The sequence below is a fragment of the Mesoplodon bidens genome (assembly GCF_964165515.1).
Source record: "Mesoplodon bidens genome assembly, chromosome: X".
In the NCBI taxonomy this organism is placed as follows: Eukaryota; Metazoa; Chordata; class Mammalia; order Artiodactyla; family Ziphiidae; genus Mesoplodon; species Mesoplodon bidens.
In genome coordinates this window covers 76,583,240-76,603,706 of record NC_138163.1, presented here as the reverse complement: position 1 = coordinate 76,603,706, position 20,467 = coordinate 76,583,240, and the positions used below count along the sequence as shown (strand labels likewise).

Genomic DNA, 20,467 nt, shown 5'->3' with positions numbered 1-20,467 from the left:
AAAAAGATATCCAGACACAGGAAGCACAGAGAGTGCCAAACAAGATGAACCCAAGCAGACCTACACCAAGACATAATAAAGATAGCAAAAGTTAAAGATAAAGAGAAAATTCTAAAGGCAGCAAGAGAAAACAAAGAATTAATTAAAAGGGAAGCCCCATAAGGCTATCAGCTGACTGCTCACAGAAACACCACAGGCCAGAAGGCAGTGGAAAAATATATCCAAAGTCTTGAAAGGGAAAAATCTGTAACCTAGAATACTCTAGCCAGCAAGATTATCAGTTAGAATAGTAGGAGAAATAAAGAACTTCTCAGACAAGCAAAAACTAAAAGAATACAGCAATACTAACCTATCTTAAAAGAAATATTGATAGATCTTCTGTAAATATTAAAGAAGCAAGAAGATATAGGAAGGAGGAATTCAAAATTTGAAAGTAAATCACTTTAATTAGGCAGTAAACAGATCAAAAAGATAAAGAGAAAAAAAACCTATTTTTGAAAGCAATAATAAACACCAGGAACAGCAAAAGGATAAACACGAAGATGGAAAAAAGGACAACAAAATCATAAAGTGTGGGGAAGGAGAGTAAGAAAATGCAGCTCCTTTTGTTCATTTTTTAAGAATGCGTTTGAGCCTATATGTCTAAAGCAAGTAGACATAGGAAGGGGTTAAGATACTTGAAAAACAGAACAAACACAAATGAAAAACACACAATACATTCACAGAAACCAAAAAGAAGAGCACACAAGCATAAAATAAAAGGAAATCATCAAACCACAAAAAGAAAAAGAGAGGATCAGGGAAGAAACAAAGAATCAACTGGAAAACAAGGTTTAATAGGGCAATACATACACATGTATCAATAATTACCTTAAGTGTCAATGCTCCGATCAAAAGACATAGAGCAGCAGACTGGATAAAGAAAGAAGAGCCTACAATATGCTGCCTACAAGAGACCCACCTTATGGCAAAGGACACACGTAGACTGAAAGTGAGGGGATGGAAAAAGATATTTCATGGAAATGGAAATGAAAAGAAAGTGAAAGGTGCAATACTCATATCAGATAAAATAGAGATTAAAGCAAAGGCTGTAAACAAAGATAAAGATGCACACTATATAACAATAAAAGGATCAATACAAGAGGAGGATTTTACACTCATCAACATATATGCACCTAATATAGGAGCACCCAGATACATAAAACAAATACTAGCAGACATCAAGGGAGAAATTGATGGGAATACAATAATGGTAGGAGACTTTAACACCCCACTCACATCGATGGACAGATGATCTTCTAGACAGAAAATCAATAAGGCAACAGAGATCCTAAATGACACAATAGAACAGTTAGACTTAATTGACATTTTCAGTACATTACATACTAAAAAAAAAAAAGACAGAATACAAACTCTTTTCAAGTGTACATGAACATTCTCTAGGATTGACCACATGCTACGGCACAAAACTAACCTCAACAAATTTAAGACTACAGAAATTATTTCAAGCAACTTCTCTGACCACAAAGGCATGAAACTAGAAATCAACCAAAGGAAAAGAAATGGGAAGTTCATAGTGATACAAGCCTTCCTCAAAAAACAAGAAAAATAATGTGTTTTTGTGACATAATAAATTCACTGCAATACTACTAAGTGCATGTGTTTTTTTTAGGTTTAAAATTAGCATAGGGCAGCTCAGTAACAAAAAAACAAACAACCCAATCCAAAAATGGGCAGAAGACCTAAATAGACATTTCTCCAAAGAAGATATACAGACTGCCAACAAACACATGAAAGAATGCTCAACATCATTAATCATTAGAGAAATGCAAATCAAAACTACAAAGAGATATCATCTCACACCAGTCAGAATGGCCATCATCAAAAAATCTAGAAACAATAAATGCTGGAGAGGGTGAGGAGAAAAGGGAACACTCTTTCACTGCTGGTGGGAATGTGAATTAGTACAGCCACTATGGAGAACAGTATGGAGGTTCCTTAAAAAAACTACAAATAGAACTACAAGATGACCCAGCAATCCCACTACTGGGCATATACCCTGAGAAAACCATAATTCAAAGAGTCATGTACCAAAATGTTCATTGCAGCTCTATTTACAATAACCTGGAGATGGAAACAACCTAAGTGTCCATCATCGGATGAATGGATAAAGAAGATGTGGCCCATATATACAATGGAATATTACTCAGCCATAAAAAGAAACAAAATTGAGCTATTTGTAATGAGGTGGATAGACCTAGAGTCTGTCATACACAGTGAAGTAAGTCAGAAAGAGAAAGACAAATACCGTATGCTAACACATATATATGGAATTAAAAAAAAAAATGTCATGAAGAACCTAGGGGTAAAACGGGAATAAAGACACAGACCTACTTGAGAATGGACTTGAGGATATGGGGAGGGGGAAGGGTAAGCTGTGACAAAGCGAAAGAGAGGCATGGACATATATACACTACCAAACGTCAGGTAGATAGATAGTGGGAAGCAGCCGCAGAGCACAGGGAGATCAGCTCGGTGCTTTGTGACCGCCTGGAGGGGTGGGATGGGGAGGGTGGGAGGGAGGGAGATGCAGGAGGGAAGGGATGTGGGAACAGATGTATATGTATGACTGATTCACTTTGTTATAAAGCAGAAACTAATAAAAAAATTTAAAAAAAAAGAGAATCAACAAAACAGAAAAAAAATACAAACACATGGAGGCTAAACAATACACTACTTAATAACGAAGTGATCACTGAAGAAATTAAAGAGGAAATTAAAAAATACCTAGAAACCAATGACAATGGAGAAACGATGACCCAAAACCTATGGGACGCAGCAAAAGCAGTTCTAAGAGGGAAGTTTATAGCAATACAATCCCACCTTAAGAAACAGGAAACATCTCGAGTAAACAACCTGACCCTGCACCTAAAGCAATTAGAGAAAGAAGAACAAAAAACCCCCAAAGTTAGCAGAAGGAAAGAAATCATAAAGATCAGATCAGAAATAAATGAAAAAGAAATGAAAGAAACGATAGCAAAGATCAATAAAACTAAAAGCTGGTTCTTTGAGAAGATAAACAAAATTGATAAACCATTAGCCGGACTCATCAAGAAAAAGAGGGACAAGACTCAAATCAATAGAATTAGAAATGAAAAAGGAGAAGTAACAACTGACACTGCAGAAATACAAAAGATCATAAGAGATTACTACAAGCAACTCTATGCGAATAAAATGGACAACCTGGAAGAAATGGACAAATTCTTAGAAATGCACAACCTGCCAAGACTGAATCAGGAAGAAATAGAAAATATGAATAGACCAATCACAAGGACTGAAATGGAAACTGTGATTAAAAATCTTCCAACAGGGCTTCCCTGGTGGTGCAGTGGTTGAGAGTCCGCCTGCCGATGCAGGGGACATAGGTTCGTGCCCCCGTCCGGGAAGATCCCACATGCCGCGGAGGGGCTGGGCCCGTAAGCCATGGCCACTGAGCCTGCGCGTCCGGACCCTGTGCTCCGCAATGGGAGAAGCCACAACAGTGAGAGGCCCGCATTCCAAAAAAAAAAAAAATCTTCCAACAAACAAAAGCCCAGGACCAGCTGGCTTCACAGGCGAATTCTATCAAACATTTAGAGAAGAGCTAACACCTATCCTTCTCAAACTCTTCCAAAATATAGCAGAGGGTGGAGCACTCCCAAACTCATTCTACGAGGCCACCATCCCCCTGATACCAAAACCAGACAAGGATGTCACAAAGAAAGAAAACTACAGGCTAACATCACTGATGAACATAGATGCAAAAATCCTCAACAAAATACTAGCAAACAGAATCCAACAGCACATTAAAAGGATCATACACCATGATCAAGTGGGGTTTATTCCAGGAATGCAAGGATTCTTCAATATACGCAAATCAATCAATGTGATACACCATATTAACAAATTGAAGAAGAAAAACCATATGATCATCTCAATAGATGCAGAGAAAGCTTTCAACAAAATTCAAAAGCCATTTATGATAAAAACCCTGCAGAAAGTAGGCATAAAGGGAACTTTCCTCAACATAATAAAGGCCATATATGACAAACCCACAGCCAACATTGTCCTCAATGGTGAAAAACTGAAACCATTTCCACTAATATCAGGAACAAGACAAGGCTGCCCACTCTCACCACTCTTATTCAACTTAGTTTTGGAAGTTTTAGCCACAGCAATCAGAGAAGAAAAGGAAATAAAAGGAATCCAAACTGGAAAAGAAGAAGTAAAGCTGTCACTGTTTGCAGATGACACGATACTATACGTAGAGAATCCTAAAGATGCTACCAGAAATCTACCAGAGCTAATCAATGAATTTGGTAAAGTAGCAGGATACAAAATTAAGGCACAGAAATCTCTGGCATTCCTGTACACTAATGATGAAAAATCTGAAATTGAAACCAAGAAAACACTCCCATTTACCATTGCAACAAAAAGAATAAAATATCTAGGAATAAACCTACCTAAGGAGACAAAAGACCTGTATGCAGAAAATTATAAGACACTGATGAAAGAAATTAAAGATGATACAAATAGATGGAGAGGTATACCATGCTCCTGGATTGGAAGAATCAATATTGTGAAAATGACTCTACTACACAAAGCAATCTACAGATTCAATGCAATCCCTATCAAACTACCACTGACATTTTTCACAGAACTAGAACAAAAAATTTCAAAATTTGTTTGGAAATGCAAAAGACCCCAAATAGCCAAAGCAATCTTGAGAACGAAAAACGGAGCTGGAGGAATCAGGCTCCCTGACTTCAGACTATACTACAAAGCTACAGTAATCAAGGCAGTGTGGTACTGGCACAAAAACAGAAATATAGATCTATGGAACAGGATAGAAGGCCCAGAGATAAACCCACGCACATATGGCCAACTTATCTTTGATAAAGGAGGCAGGAATGTACAGTGGAGAAAGGACAGCCTCTTCAATAAGTGGTGCTGGGAAAACTGGACAGGGACATGTAAAAGTATGAGATTAGATCACTCCCTAATACCATACACAAAAATAAGCTCAAAATGGATTAAAGACCTAAATGTAAGGCCAGAAACTATCAAACTCTTAGAGGAAAACATAGGCAGAACACTCTATTACATAAATCACAGCAAGATCCTTTTGGACCCACCTCCTAGAGAAATGGAAATTAAAACAAAGATATACAAATGGGACCTAATGAAACTTCAAAGCTTTTGCACAGCAAAGGAAACCATAAACAAGACCAAAAGACAACCCTCAGAATGGGAGAAAATATTTGCAAATGAAGCAACGGACAAAGGATTAATCTCCAAAATTTATAAGCAACTCATGCAGCTCAATAACTAAAAAAACAAACAACCCAATCCAAAAATGGGCAGAAGACCTAAATAGATATTTCTCCAAGGAAGATATACAGATTGCCAGCAAGCACATGAAGGAATGCTCAACATCATTAATCATTAGAGAAATGCAAATCAAAACTACAATGAGCCATCATCTCACACTGGTCAGAATGGTCATCATCAAAAAATCTACAAACAGTGAATGCTGGAGAGGGTGTGGAGAAAAGGGAATACTCTTGCACTGTTGGTGGGAATGCAAATTGATATAGCCACTATGGAGAACAGTATGGAGGTCCCTTAAAAACTACAAATAGAACTACCATATGACCCAGCAATCCCACTACTGGGCATATACCCTGAGAAAACCATAATTCAAAAAGGGACAGACATGTAACAAAATGTTCATTGCAGCTCTATTCACAATAGCCCAGAGATGGAAACAACCTAAGTGTCCATCACCGGATGAATGGATAAAGAAGATGTGGCACATATATACAATCGAATATTACTCAGCCATAAAAAGAAATGAAATTGAGCTATTTGTAATGAGGTAGATAGACCTAGAGTCTGTCATACAGAGTGAAGTAAGTCAGAAAGAGAAAGACAAATACCGTATGCTAACACATATATATGGAATTTAAAAAAAAAAATGTCATGAAGAACATAGGGGTAAAACAGGAATAAAGACACAGACCTACTTGAGAATGGACTTGAGGATATGGGGAGGGGGAAGGGTAAGCTGTGACAAAGCGAAGGAGAGGCATGGACATATATACAGTACCAAATGTAAGGTAGATAGATAGTGGGAAGCAGCCGCATAGCACAGGGAGATCAGCTCGGTGCTTTGTGACTGCCTGGAGGGGTGGGATAGGGAGGGTGGGAGGGAGGGAGATGCAGGAGGGAAGGGATGTGGAAACAGATGTATATGTATGACTGATTCACTTTGTTATAAAGCAGAAACTAATAAAAAAATTAGAAAAAAAATGATGTTAAAAAAAAACAAACAAACAAAGGCAGGGACTTCCCTGGTGGTCCAGTGGTTGAGGCTTCGCCTTTCAATGCAGTGGGTGTGGATTCGATCCCTGGTCCTCCCAGCCAAAAACCAAAACATAAATCAGAAGCAATATTGTAACAAATTCAATAAAGACTTAAAAAAAAAAAGGCAAAGGGATTTCCCTGGTGGTCCAGTGGTTAAGAATCCGCCTTCCAATGCAGGGGACGTGGGTTCGATCCGTGGTCAGGAAACTAAGATTCCACATGCCATGGGGCAACTAAGCCCCCACACTGCAACTACTGAGCCCATGTGCCTCAACTAGAGAGTCCACGCGCCGCAACTAGAGAGAAGCCCGCACACTGTAACTAGAGAGAAGCCCGCGTGCTGTAACGGAAGATCCCACATGCCACAACAAAGATCCTGCAACTAAGACCTGACGCAGCCTAAAATAAAATAAATAAATAAAATAAAATAAATATTTTTTAAAAAGACAAGAAAGGAGAACATAAAAAACAAACAAGTACAATGAACAGAAAAGTTACAAACATGGTAGATATTAAACCAACTATATCAAAATTCACTTAAAATGTGAATGATCTAAATACACCAACTAAGAGAGTGTGTCAGAGTGTGAGGTGGATACAGTCAGATGTCAGAGAGGACTAAAACCAAGACCCAAATATATGTTGTCTACAAGAAATCCACTTTAAATATAAAGACAATGATTACAAGTAAAGGGAAGCCAAGGGAAATGGGGAGTTGTTGTCTATAGGGTATATAGTTTGTGGGTTTTTTTCTTTTTAAATATTTATTTATTTATTTGGCTGTGCCAGGTCGTAGTTGCAGCATGCGGGATCTTTTTAGCTGCGGCATGTGAACTCTTAGTTGCAGCATGTAGGATCTAGTTCCCTGACCAGGGATCGAACCCTGGCCCCCTGCACTGGGAACGTGGAGTCTTAGCCACTGAACCACCAGGGAAGTCCCTAGAGTTTCAGTTTTCCAAGATGAAAAAGTTCTGGAGATTGGTTGCACAACAATGTAAAAATGTACTTAACATTACTGAAATGTACACTTTAAAAAGGTTTATGTTATGTGTATTTTATCACAATTTTTTTTTAAAAAGTAAAGGGATCTCTATTCAAGTCCTTTGTACACTTTCTAACTGAGTTGTCTTTTTGGTGCTAAGTTGCAAAACTTCTTTATATATTCTGGATATTAAATCCTTATCATATATATGATTTGCATACATTTTCTTCTATTTCTGTGGGTTGTCTTCACTCTCTTGATAGTGTCCTTTAACACACACATTTTTTATTTTAATGAAGTCTGTATTATCTATATTTTTCTTTTCTTGCCTGTGTTGTTTCTATCTTATTTAGAGACCACTGACAAATCCAAGGTCCTTATGTTTTCTCCTAAGAGTTTTATACTTTTAGCTCTGAAATTTAGGTATTTTTAGTTGTATGTGGTGTAAAGTATGGGTCCAACCTTCTTTCACATGTAGATATCCAATTGACACAGCACCATTTATTAAAGAGACTATCAAGATGGTTACAGAGTTTTTTGTTGGGGATGATGAAAGAGTTTTGGGTACACATGGTGGTGACTGTTACATATTGTGAATGTACTTAATGCTACTGAACTGCACATTTACAAATGGTTAAAGTGATAAATATTATGTTGTATATATTTTCCCACAGTAAAAATAAACACAAGATACTACTTCATACCCAAAAGAATGGGTATAATTTAAAAGACGGTCAACAGGAGGTATTAGTGAGGATGTGGAAAAATTGGAACCCTCACACACTGCTGATGTGAACATAAAATAGCACACTTTACTATTTGTAAAACAATACAAAACTGAAAAACAGTTTTGACAGTTCCTCAAAAAGTTAAACATAGAGTTTCCATATGACCCAGAATTCCAAAAAGAAATGAAAATAAATGCCCACACCAAAATTTATACACAAATGCTCACAGCAGCAATGATTCATAATAACCAAAAAGTAGAAACAAACCAAATATCCATGAAATGAATGTATATTTTTCAGCAATAAAAAGGAGTAAAGTTCTGAGTCATCCTACAACATGGATGTTGTATCTTGAAAATATGCTAAATCAATGTAGCCAATCACAAAAGATCACATACTGTATGATTCCTTTTACAGGAAATGTTCAAAATATGCAAATCCATAGAGATAGAAAGTAAAATAGTGGTTGTCAGGATCTGAGGTAGGGATATGGGGGAAAATGAGGAGTAACCACTAATTGGTATAGGGTTTCTTGTTGGAGTGATGAATATTCCGTTGATGGCTGTACAGATTTGTGAGTATACTAAAACCACAAAATTGTACTCTTTAAATGGATAGACTGTGGTATGTGATTTACATCAATAAAGTTGTTAATTTTTAGAAAGTGACTTGGACACTAGCTGAGTTGTTCAGAGATCTTTTGACAGCAATTGCACTAGAATTTAGACCTTTCATACAATTTCTACCCTGAACAAGAGTTAGGGAAAAAACGGACTCAAACTAAAAGTTTTAACAAGATCTGAGGATATTACTTGAATATCTTTAGCTTTAAAAGCAGTGAATAGGAAGTAATCGATCTGCTATACTGCTTGAATTTTTTGGTTCAGCACCGATTATAAAACTATGGAATAGAAATAGAAATTAAAATAAATCTGTTATCTATATCTTTTTAAAACTCATCTGTCAAACTAGATAGCTACTTTGGTGCTTTGGAGGCAAGTAGCAGTGAACACTGATTGACGATATTAAAAATGAGGTAGAAAAAGCACAAGTTTCTTCTACCCAGTATCTCACCGTAGGATATCAAGCCTTTCATGAAGCTCTGCTTCTGAAAAATTCCACATTCAGTATTAAGAAAAAGAATCAAGTGTCCACACCTCATGTTCACAAAGAGCACAAGGTTTTACAATATGGTATTACAATTTCTGTTCTCTACAATAAGATTTTTCCAGCCTTCAACTCTACCTGAATCTTATTATTGTAATACTCTTTCTATTTAACATTAATTGTTTAACAGTAATTTTATAGTGGGACATAGGAAGGATCAATGTACCACACAGTCTGGTATAAAGCTTGTGCTGCAAATAAGGGAAGTTAAATGGTATCTACCCTCTAAATTCTTCAGAGATTCCTCTAGGTATCCTCTAAAAGACCTAGACTTTTTAAAGCCACATGCTTCTCTTGACCCTTAGGAAATGTTATTAACATCTTATACTTGAAGAATTTCTGGGAATACAACAAATTTTTGTTCATTTACAAAATGGAAAAAAGGGAGGGGAACAAAAAAATACTGGAACAGGAAATAACACTGGTATCTCTTTTACATCATCTCAAAAAATCATTCAGGCCTCTTAGCCATCTAAGGACATAAAAATTAAGTATATGAGATGACAGGGCATATCCAGCATGGGCACCATAGTATAATCATCTTAGAAGATAAATTTTATTTTTCTGAAAACAGAATCTAAAATTTACCACAACAAACAAGTCACTACTAAAATGTAAGACCTTTCCTTTGAGTCCCAAAACAAGAAGATATATTAAAAGTTAGTCTTTCGTAAATAAGTATACTGAATACAAAGAGCCACTAAAAATCTCTTGAGTACCATTGAACATTTCTCTAAAAGCAAAAAGGAGGCAATCTCTTTTTTCACAAAAACTTGGATCTAACTTATTTGAGTTAAAAAGCAGAACAGTGGTTCTAAATTTTGTAGAAAACATCCCTTTATAGAAGTAAACGGAATAATCCAAAAGGAGTTGATCAGAAGCAAACAAATTATATAAACAATGCTTAGATATTAAAGTTATATGAAGATTAGCATGAAGAAAGGACTCAACTAAGAAACAAGAGAAAATCAGTAAGTTCTACATTCTGATAGATGAGTAGAAAATAACCAAACAAACCTGTTCAACATCAACTCTAATCCTCCTATCTCAAGATGACTAGCGCTCCTAGTCTGTGTGTACTCATCCTAACATTTGAGTATCTTGTGCTGTATGTGTAACCTAACTCTATGACAGTCTTACCACCCAAAACTACAAATCATTCCTTGTGCCTCTGGTTAAACTTCCTCATTCATTTCTTTCAGTTGATGGCTCCAATCCTGGAAATTTTAAACTAATACCAGCTATCAGAATGGTATTATCGTAAATAATAAATGGTAAATATCGTATCTTCTTTAACTATTAAATGATTTTCTTATCATTCCGCAAGACTAAATAAAAGAGATTCAGAAAAGGCTAAGTTTCTAATTTTCCAGTCCGACTTTAACATCTGAAAGTCATATCAATCTCTTTCTTTCAGTGGGCTGATGCCTCAGTGGAAACATGAGCCATAATCCAGAAGTTATAATATAAGCAAATCAGATATTTGTTAATTTAAGAGATATAACTTTGTTGAGATATAACTCTAATTGTTCAAGCTTTTTGGAAAATCCTTTAAAGCATCTGTAAAGCATTAAAATTTCAAAACAAAGGCAATTCAGGTCAGCTTCACAAATATCACTTACCTGAAAAACTTCCATTTAAACTCTTCCCAAACTGACCTAAGAGTTTTAACCATAAGTCAGTCAGATTTCACTTTTTATTCATGAGGAGTAAGATTCACTTATTCATTTTACAATATTTACCAAATGCTGAATATATTGTGAGTACTTAGTATTGCAATAAAAAATAAATACATAATACCTGACCCTAAGGAACTCACAATCTAATGGTAAAAAAGGCTGTTAAGTATCCCAGGAATAATCTAGGGAAGAAAGGGGAACCATCCTTATAACTGTGAATTTCCTAATGCTTTTAAATCTCTCATACATGTAATTTTTTTCATCTAATTTTTATACAGCTTCCTTTAGGGTTAAAACTCTTAACCTTATTTCCAACACCCACTAACCTCCATTTTAAAAGGCAAAGTTTGCTAGAGAATCAGGAATCTCCTGAAGAATACCTTGGGAAAGCAAACACTGAACCACGGATATTCCCTGTACTAAAAGAGAAAGGTGTAATGGTTTTATACAGAATCAAGTGAAAATAAAAATCAGTTGAGGATGAGAAATATGCATAAATATTTGAAAAACTTAGATTTATTCCATTTGAGGCACATCTATCTAAATTCAATATATTCTATTCACTTTAACATAAAAATTAATAAGTGCAAGTATTATATCACTATCTTTATTTTCTAACAAAAGCATACTAAGTTCCCTCAAAAAAAGAAATCTTTGGAAAGTTTTATCGGGATGAAGTACATTTTAGCTCAAAGGGAATGAATTTAGATTTAAATAGGTTAAAAAACAAACTATCCTCAGATGAAGAAGAAATGCAGTTTTACTTTGCCCGTTGTAAGAAAATCTATTTTCCTCTAGAACTTGAATCAGAGTGAATCTATATCCCTATATATTGTAATGCAAAGAGTACTGAAACCCAATTTAAATAAGATTCTCATTTCTCTTTTGGTAAAGAGCAAAGGGGAGAAAAACAAAATCTAGGTTTTCTGAGAGAAGACAAAGTCACATAATTCCTATACCTATAGCTAAGCATTCAGTGCTTTAAGGAAGCCCATTTACAAGCCATTGAGCTAATCATTTAATTTGTGGACCCCTACTCAATTTTGAGGGAGTTATAAAAAGCAAATCTCTCCAGATAAAAATAAAGCTTATGTCCCTAATCAATAAAAACGGAATCAGATAAAATCTGCAATGCAATCACTAGCTAAATGGAGTTTTGATAACTGCTGATTAAGGTCTGAGATAGTATTAACGTTTTTACAAGAGCAACAAAATCATCATTCCAAGGGCAAAAGATATATAAACAGATTAGATAATCTTTGAAAATACAGTGTTTGGTTTATCTTTAGAATGTAGTGAACTCAATGCTCCAGGTGATAGACACCTGAGGGAGAAGGTATGAAAAATCAGAATCAACTTATAAGTAACTTCTCTACTTTTTGATATGTACATCAGAGCTACTCATACCTCTTTTCATGAAATTGATACCTAATCAGTTCTGTCTCCAGCTATTAAGTGCATCCACTCTGAAAAATAGAAAAGGAGGAGATAAAGCAACTCAATTTTGTTAAGCACTTACACTATGCTCTACAGGTCATAAAGATTTTCATTTAGGTATTACTGTCTCCACTGCATAGATAAAAAAACAACGCAAAAGTTGGGTAACTTTCCGAAGGTTACAAAGAGAACTGGATTTGAACCCAAATCTATCCGTACATGAGGTAATTCCAAATGAAAGCAAGTTGAGACCAGAGCTCAAACTGTCTGAATTTTAATCCAAAGGACTGGAGAATAATCCATTTTCCACTATTTCTTTTCCCCAAGGGTAGAACACATCAAATGCAAATGGACTTCTTACTGAAGTTAAATGACAATCCCTAATTCTTGGAAAACTTCCTGTAATACTGGAAAAACAACGGGTATAGAATAATATCGTTGGGTCCATTTGTATCTTAAGGAAAGCCTGATATTCAATATCTAGAATGGGAACAATTACAGCTCATTTACTCTCCCTTGCCTATAATAATATTCCAGATGTGGAAGTTTTAGCTGATTGTTGCTAAGGACTCCCTCCACATTCTCCTTCCCTAATAAGTCCACTATAGAAAGTGCAATATAAAGAAGAGTGTGAAGTACAAAATATAATGTCAGCTAAAATCCCATCATGCAGAGATAATCACAGGGGAAACTGTTAGCCCACACTTTCATTTTTTTAACAAAATCGAATGGTTACTTTACTGCTTTGCAACCTCTTCCCTCTGTTAATATACAGTGAATATTTTCCTGCATCATTATTTTCCTAAAACAATTTTTGATGGCAGTATAGTATTCCATCATGTAAAGATGCCAGAAGTTTTCTCTCAAGCTAACAGCACTTAAAGACAGATATGCTTTTGTTGCAGGAATTGCAGCTGCCTCATAATAGGATCTGTAGTATGGCTGCTAAATTTTAAAATCAATTTTTATTTATTCAGAACATAAATAGTGCAGAAAAAAGGGCTATGTGCACTGACTATTACAAAAGAGTCACAAAGAGAAATAAACTGACACACTTAAAGAATTACCAATGCTTGTTTCAGCTGTTAAGTTATAGTTGTCTACAAAACCACATTGGCCAGGGTGAACAACTATAGAATAAGAAAATTCTCAAACTGCCACTGGAAGTGTAAATTAGTAAAACCATATGGAGATCAATTTGGCAATCATCAACAATAAAAAATAAAAATAAAATTGACCTCCTAAAGAAACTCCAGCATATGTGCAAAGGAGACACATTTAAGAATGGTTCTAACACTTTTTAATAGCACCAAATTAGAAAAAATTCTAAATACCCACCAATGGTAGACAGATGAATTGTAGTATACACATTCAACTCAAAACTAATGAAATGAAAAGTGAGCATTCCAGATCAGTTTGTTCAATAGAGATATAATGTAAGCCACGAATATAATTTAATATTTTTTGGAAGCAACATTTTGAAAAAAGAAAAAGCAGGTGAAATTAATTTTAATCTTATTTAACCCAATATATCCAAATTATCATTTCAATATGTAATTAATATAATTAGTAAAAGATATTTTACATTTTTTTTGTACTAAGTCTTTGAAATCCTCTGAGCAAATACACTTCCAGCACATCTTAATTCACACTGGCCACATTTCAGGCGCTCAACAGCCACAGATAGTTAATGGCTATTGTATTGAACAGTGAAGATCTAAAGTTACCTCAAAATCCCAAAAACAATACTGAACCGAAAAAGGAAGTTGCAAAATCATGTGTATTATATGGTATCACTTAAATAAACTTATAAAACTAAAAAACTTCTAAATTATGTCTCTGGGAACTTCCCTGGTGGTGCAGTGATTAAGAATCCGCCTGCCAATGCAGGGGACACAGGTTCTTGCCCTGGTCCGAGAAGATCCCATGTGCCGCAGAGCAATTAAGCCCATGCACCACAACACAGGATCGAGCCCTGGTCCAGGAAGATTCCACATGCCATGGAGCAACTAAGCCCATGCGTCACAACTACTGAGCCTGCACTCTAGAGCCCCCAAGCCACAACTACTGGGCCTATGCACAGCAACTACTGAAGCCTGCGTGCCTAGAGCCCATGTTCTGCAACGAGAAGCCACCGCAATGAGAAGCCTGTGCACTACAACAAAGAGTAGCCCCCACTCGCCGCAACTAGAGAAAGCCTGCGCGCAGCAACGAAGACCCAACACAACCAAAAAAAATAAATTAAAAAAATAAATAAGTAAATAAATAGTTGCCTATGTGCAGCAAATTCAAGTTTTGCTTTCTGGAACTTTTTCCCCAAATATTTTCAATCGAGTTTGGTTAAATCCACGGATGCAGAATCCAGTATATTTGGCATAGTTGAGCAGACTGAAATATCTGTCACGCCCATGCTCAAAACATTCAGGGGCTTCCCATGTTTATAAATAAAGATAAAGTGCAAACGCCTAAGCAAGAGAGACTTCCCTGGTGGTCCAGTGGGTAATACTCCATGCTCCCAATGCAGGGGATCCGGGTTAGATCCCTGGTCGGGGAACTAGATCCCCCATGCATGCCACAACTAAGAGCCCACATGCTGCAACTAAACATGCTGCAATGAACATCCCACGTGCCACAACTAAGACCTGGCACAGCCAAAATAAATAAATACATATTAAAAAAAATCCTAAGCAAGAATTTGAAGGTCTCTGCAAAATAATTCACAGATGACTTTCCAATTTCATCTGACCACAACTCTAAGCTCAAAGAAAGTCTTCTTTCCCCTCTTCACCCACTGAATATTGTTTTACTTCTCTTTAAGAGCAACACATTCTGCTTATAGCTCCTTGTTTAAAACTCAAGAGTACTCCCTACTGGAGTGTAAACGCCTCAAAGGAGGAAACTTGTTTGAGTTCATCTCTTTTTCCCATGTAAGAAATAACAAATTGCCTTGAATAGAGGAATACTAAATGTTTATTAAGATAAAGATAACGCCTGCTCAGGGATTCCTTAAGAGAAAAGAGTGTTGATTTGTTGAGCATTTTTTAAAAGTCCTGAAGTTATTTAGTACCATCAAATATTTTCCCTTCTATCTCTAAATTGAAATATTCAATAAGCTGTGTTGGATGCTCTACAGGCAGCCTTCGAAAGAAATGTATTATTTCATATACTTAACAGTAACAGGTACAGTCACTGTAATATGAAACATTTACTCTAAGTTCTCTATTTTTAGGAGATACTCAGAAAACACAATGAAAATTCATAAATAGGGTGTTTTGATTTTGAATGTTGGGGGTATCTGAGGAAAGGGGAGAAGGAAAGAGGAAAGAAAAATAAGAGGTGGGCAAATTCTCCCTAACTCTACAGAAATTAACCAAGCCTAGCTTCAAAATCTCTAAAGTGGGCTGATAATATTAGTATTAAAAGTAAAACCATTTTTAAAATATAGTAGGGACTTCCCTGGTGGTCCAGTGGCTGAGTCCACCTTCCAATGCAGGGGACACGGATTCAAGCCCTGGTTGGGGAACTAAGAGCCCACATGCCACGGAGCAACTAAGCACGAGTGCTCTAGAGCCCGCGTGCTGCTACTGAGCCCATGTGCCCAGGAGCCCGCGCACCAAAAATAGAGAGGAGCCCGCATGCCACAGTGAAGAGCCCGTGCACCACAATGAAAGATCCTGCATGCCACAGCGAAGATCCCACATGCCACAACTAAAGACCCGACACAGCCAAATAAATAAATATTTTTACAAAATAATAAAAAAAGTATAGTAAAAGCAAAGATGTGCCTCCTGATAAAATGTGCTCAGAAAGGCGTATCACTTCATACTATCCCTAGCAAAATACATAATCACAAGGAAACACCAGACAAATCCAAATTAACTGGCCTGTGTTCTTCAAAAAGTGGAAGGGGAAAAAAAAGACACAGTGAACTGCTCCAGATTAAAGAAGATTAAACAGACATGAAAATAAAACGCAATGAGTGTTCCAGAACTGGATCCTGGGCCAGAAAAAATGATATTTTAGTCTTTCACTATGAAGGACATTATGAATCAATTGGCAAAATGTAAATAAGGTCTGTAGATTAGAAACTACTGTATCAAGATTAATTTCTAAATTTGCTAACTATATTGACGTTATATAAGACAATATTCCCATTTTGGGGAAACTTTTTTTTTTGTTTTGGCTGCGTTGGGTCTTCGTTGCTGCGCGGGCTTCCTCTCGTTCAGACGAGCAGTGTCTACTTTGTTGTGGTGCACACGCTTCAGTGGTTTCTCTTGTTGCAGAGCACGTGCTCTAGGCGCGTGGGCTTCAGTAGTTGTGGCGCAAACGCTTATTAGTTGCTCCACGGCATGTGGCATCTTCCCGAACCATGGCTTGAACCCACGTTCCCTGCACTCTCAGTCGGACTCGTAACCACCACCCCACCAAGGGAGGTTCCTGGGGAAACTTTTAGTTTTGAAATATAGTAAAAAGGAGATATTTGGGGGGGGGGCACAGCACACGCAGCATGGGGGATCTTATTTCCCAGACCAGGGATCTAACCCCCTCCTGCTGCAGTGGAAGTGCAGAGTCTTAACCACTGGAATGCCAGGGAAGTCCCAGGAGATGATTATTCTTTATCTCCCGAAAGGTAGGATCAGGTTCACCTCCTGAGGTTACAGTTATAAAAAACATTCACAAAAATCAATCAATAAAATAGTACATGAGATGAATGAGACATTGACTAGACATTTAAGGAAGTAACTTCGATCTGTGGAGAGACATTTTTTAACATCTTTATTGGAGTATAATTGCTTTACAATGGTGTGTTAGTTTCTGCACTATAACAAAGTGAATCAGCTATACATAGACATATATCCCCATATCTCATCCCTCTTGCGTCTCCCTCCCTCCCACACTCCCTATCCCACCCCTCTAGGAGGTCACAAAGCACCAAGCTGATTTCCCTGTGCTATGCGGCAGCTTCCCACTAGCTATCAATTTTACATTTGGTAGTGTATATATGCCCATGCCACTCTCTCACTTTCTCCCAGCTTACCCTTCCCCCTCCCCATGTCCTCAAGTCCATTCTCTAGTATGTCTGCACCTCTATTCCCATCCTCCCCCTAGGTTCTTCGTAACTGTTTTTTTTTAGCTTCCATATATATGTGTTACCATACGGTATTTGGTTTTCTCTTTCTGACTTACTTCACTCTGTGTGACAGAATCTAGGTCCATCCACCTCACTACAAATAACTCAATTTCGTTTCTTTTTATGGCTGAGTAATATTCCATTGTATATATGTGCCATATCTTCTTTATCCATTCATCTGTCAATGGACACTTAGGTTGCTTCCATGTCCTGGCTATTGTAAACAGAGCTGCAATGAACATTGTGGTACATGACTCTTTTTGAATTATGGTTTTCTCAGAGTATATGCCCAGTAGTGGGATTGCTGGGTCGTTTGGTAGTTCTATTTTTAGTTTTTTATGGAACCTCCATACTGTTCTCCATAGTGGCTGTATCAATTTACATTCCCACCAATAGTGCAAGAGTGTTCTGTTTTCTCCACACCCTCTCCAGCATTTACTCTTTGTAGAATTTTCGATGATGGCCATTCTGACTGGTGTGAGATGATACCTCATTGTAGTTTTGATCAGCAATTCTCTAATGATTAGTGATGCTGAGCAGCTTTTCATGTGTTTGTTTGCAATCTGTATATCTTCTTTGGAGAAATGTCTATTTAGGTCTTTTGCCCATTTTTGGAGCACAGTTTGTTTTTTTGATATTGAGCTGCATGAGCTGCTTGTAAATTTTTCAGATTAATCCGTTGTCAGTTGCTTCACTTGCAAATATTATTTTCCCATTCTGAGGGTTGTCTTTTCGTCTTGTTTATGGTTTCCTTTGCTGTGCAAAAGCTTTGAAGTTTAATGAAGTCCCATTTGTTTATTTTTGTTTTTATTTCCATTCCTCTAGAAAGTGGGTCAAAAAGGATCTTGTTGTGATTTATGTCACAGAGTGTTCTGCCTATGTTTTCCTCTAAGACTTTGATAGTGTCTGCCCTTACATTTAGGTCTTTAATCCATTTTGAGTTTATTTTTGTGTATGGAGCTTTGGAGTGTTCTGATTTCATTCTTTTACACGTTGCTGTCCAGTTTTCCGAGCACCACTTACTGAAGAGGCTGTCTTTTCTCCACTGTATATTCTTGCCTCCTTTATCAAAAATAAGGTGAACATACGTGCATGGGTTTATCTCTGGGCTTTCTATCCTGTTCCATTGATCTGTATCTCTGTTTTTGTGTCAGTACTCATACTGTCTTGATTACTGTAGCTTTGTAGTATAGTCTGAAGTCAGGGAGCCTGATTCCTCCAGCTCCATTTTTCGTTCTCAAGATTGCTTTGGCTATTCAGGGTCTTTTGTGTTTGCATACAAATTGTGAAATGTTTTGTTCTAGTTCTGTGAAAAATGCCATTGGTAGTTTGATAGGGATTGCATTGAATCTGTAGATTGCTTTGGGTAGTAGAGTCACTTTCACAATGTTGATTCTTCCAGTCCGAGAACATGGTATATCTCTCCATCTATTTGTATCATCTTTAATTTCTTTCATCAGTGTCTTATAGTTTTCTGCTTACATGTCTTTTGTCTCCTTAGGTAGGTTTATTCCTAGGTATTTTACTCTTTTTTTTCCAATGGTAAATGGGAGTGTTCCCTTAATTTCCTAATTTCTCTTTCAGATTTTTCATCATTAGTGTATAGGAATGCAAGAGATTTATGTGCATTAATTTTGTATCTTGCTACTTTACCAAATTCATTGATTAGCACTAGTACTTTTCTAGTAAGCATCTTTAGGATTCTATATGTATAGTATCATGTCATCTGCAAACAGTGACAGCTTTACTTCTTCTTTACCGATTTGGATGCCTTTTATTTCTTTTTCTTTGATTGCTGTGGCTAAAACTTCCAAAACAATGTTGAATAGTAGTGGTGAGAGTGAGCAACCTTGTCCTGTTCCTGATCTTAGTGGACATGGTTTCAGTTCTTCACCACTGAGGATGATGTTAGCTGTGGGTTTTTCATATATGGGTTTATTATGTTGAGATAAGGTCCTTCTATGCCTACTTTCTGGAGGGTTTTTATCATAAATGGGTGTTGAATTTTGTCGAAAGCTTTTTCTGCATCTACTGAGATGATCATATGGTTTTTATTCTTCAATTTGTTAATAAGTGTATCACATTGATTGATTTGCATATATTGAAAACTCCTTGCATTCCTGGGATAAACCTCACTTGATCATGTTGTATGATCCTTTTAATGAGCTGTTCAATTCTGTTTGCTAGTATTCTGTTGAGGATTTTTGTATCTATGTTCATCAGTGTTATTGGCCTGTAGTTTTCTTTCTTTGTGATATCTTTGTCTGCACAGGGGGATGGTGGCCTCGTAGAATGAGTTTGGGAGTGTTCCTCCCTCTGCTGTATTTTGGAAGAGCTTGAGAAAGATAGGTGTGAGCTCTTCTCTAAAAGTCGGCTAGAATTCGCCTGTGAAGCCATCTGGTCCTGGGCTTTTGTTTGTGGGAAGATTTTTAATCACAGTTTCAATTTCAGTGCTTGTGACTGGTCTGTTTATATTTTCTATTTCTTGCTGGTTCAGTGTCAGAAGGTTGTGCTTTCCTAAGAATGTGTCCATTTCTTCCAGGTTGTCCATTTTATTGGCATAGAGTTGCTTGTAGTTATCTCTCATGATCCTTTGTATTTCTGCAGTGTCAGTTGTTACTTCTCCTTTTTCATTTCTAATTCTATTCAACTGAGTCTTCTTTCTTTTTTTCTTAATGAGTCTGGCTAATGGTTTATCATTTTGTTTCTCTTCTCAAAGAATCAGCTTTTAGTTCTACTGATCTTTGCTATTGTTTCCTTCATTTCTTTTTCATTTATTTCTGATCTGATCTTTATGATGTCTTTCCTTCTGCTAACTTTGGGGGTTTTTTGTTCTCTTTCTCTAATTGCTTTAGGTGTAAGGTCAGGTTGTTCACTTAATATGTTTCTTTTTTCTTAAGGTAGGACCGTACTGCTATAAACTTCCCTCTTAGGACAG

General features: G+C 36.7%; 1 protein-coding gene across 7 annotated transcripts in view; it reads right to left on the bottom strand.

Annotated features, from left to right (window-relative positions):
- ATRX (ATRX chromatin remodeler) overlaps positions 1–20,467 on the bottom strand; it is a 237,956-nt gene that overhangs the window by 205,908 nt on the left and 11,581 nt on the right. For 2 of the 7 annotated variants that reach the window (XM_081222784.1, XM_081222785.1), the window contains exon 2: positions 12,369–12,427. The exons of the other annotated variants lie outside the window; for them this stretch is intronic. The gene's annotated coding sequence lies outside the window, so the exon portion shown is untranslated. The remainder of the gene's footprint in view (positions 1–12,368; positions 12,428–20,467) is intronic. 7 annotated transcript variants of the gene reach the window in all.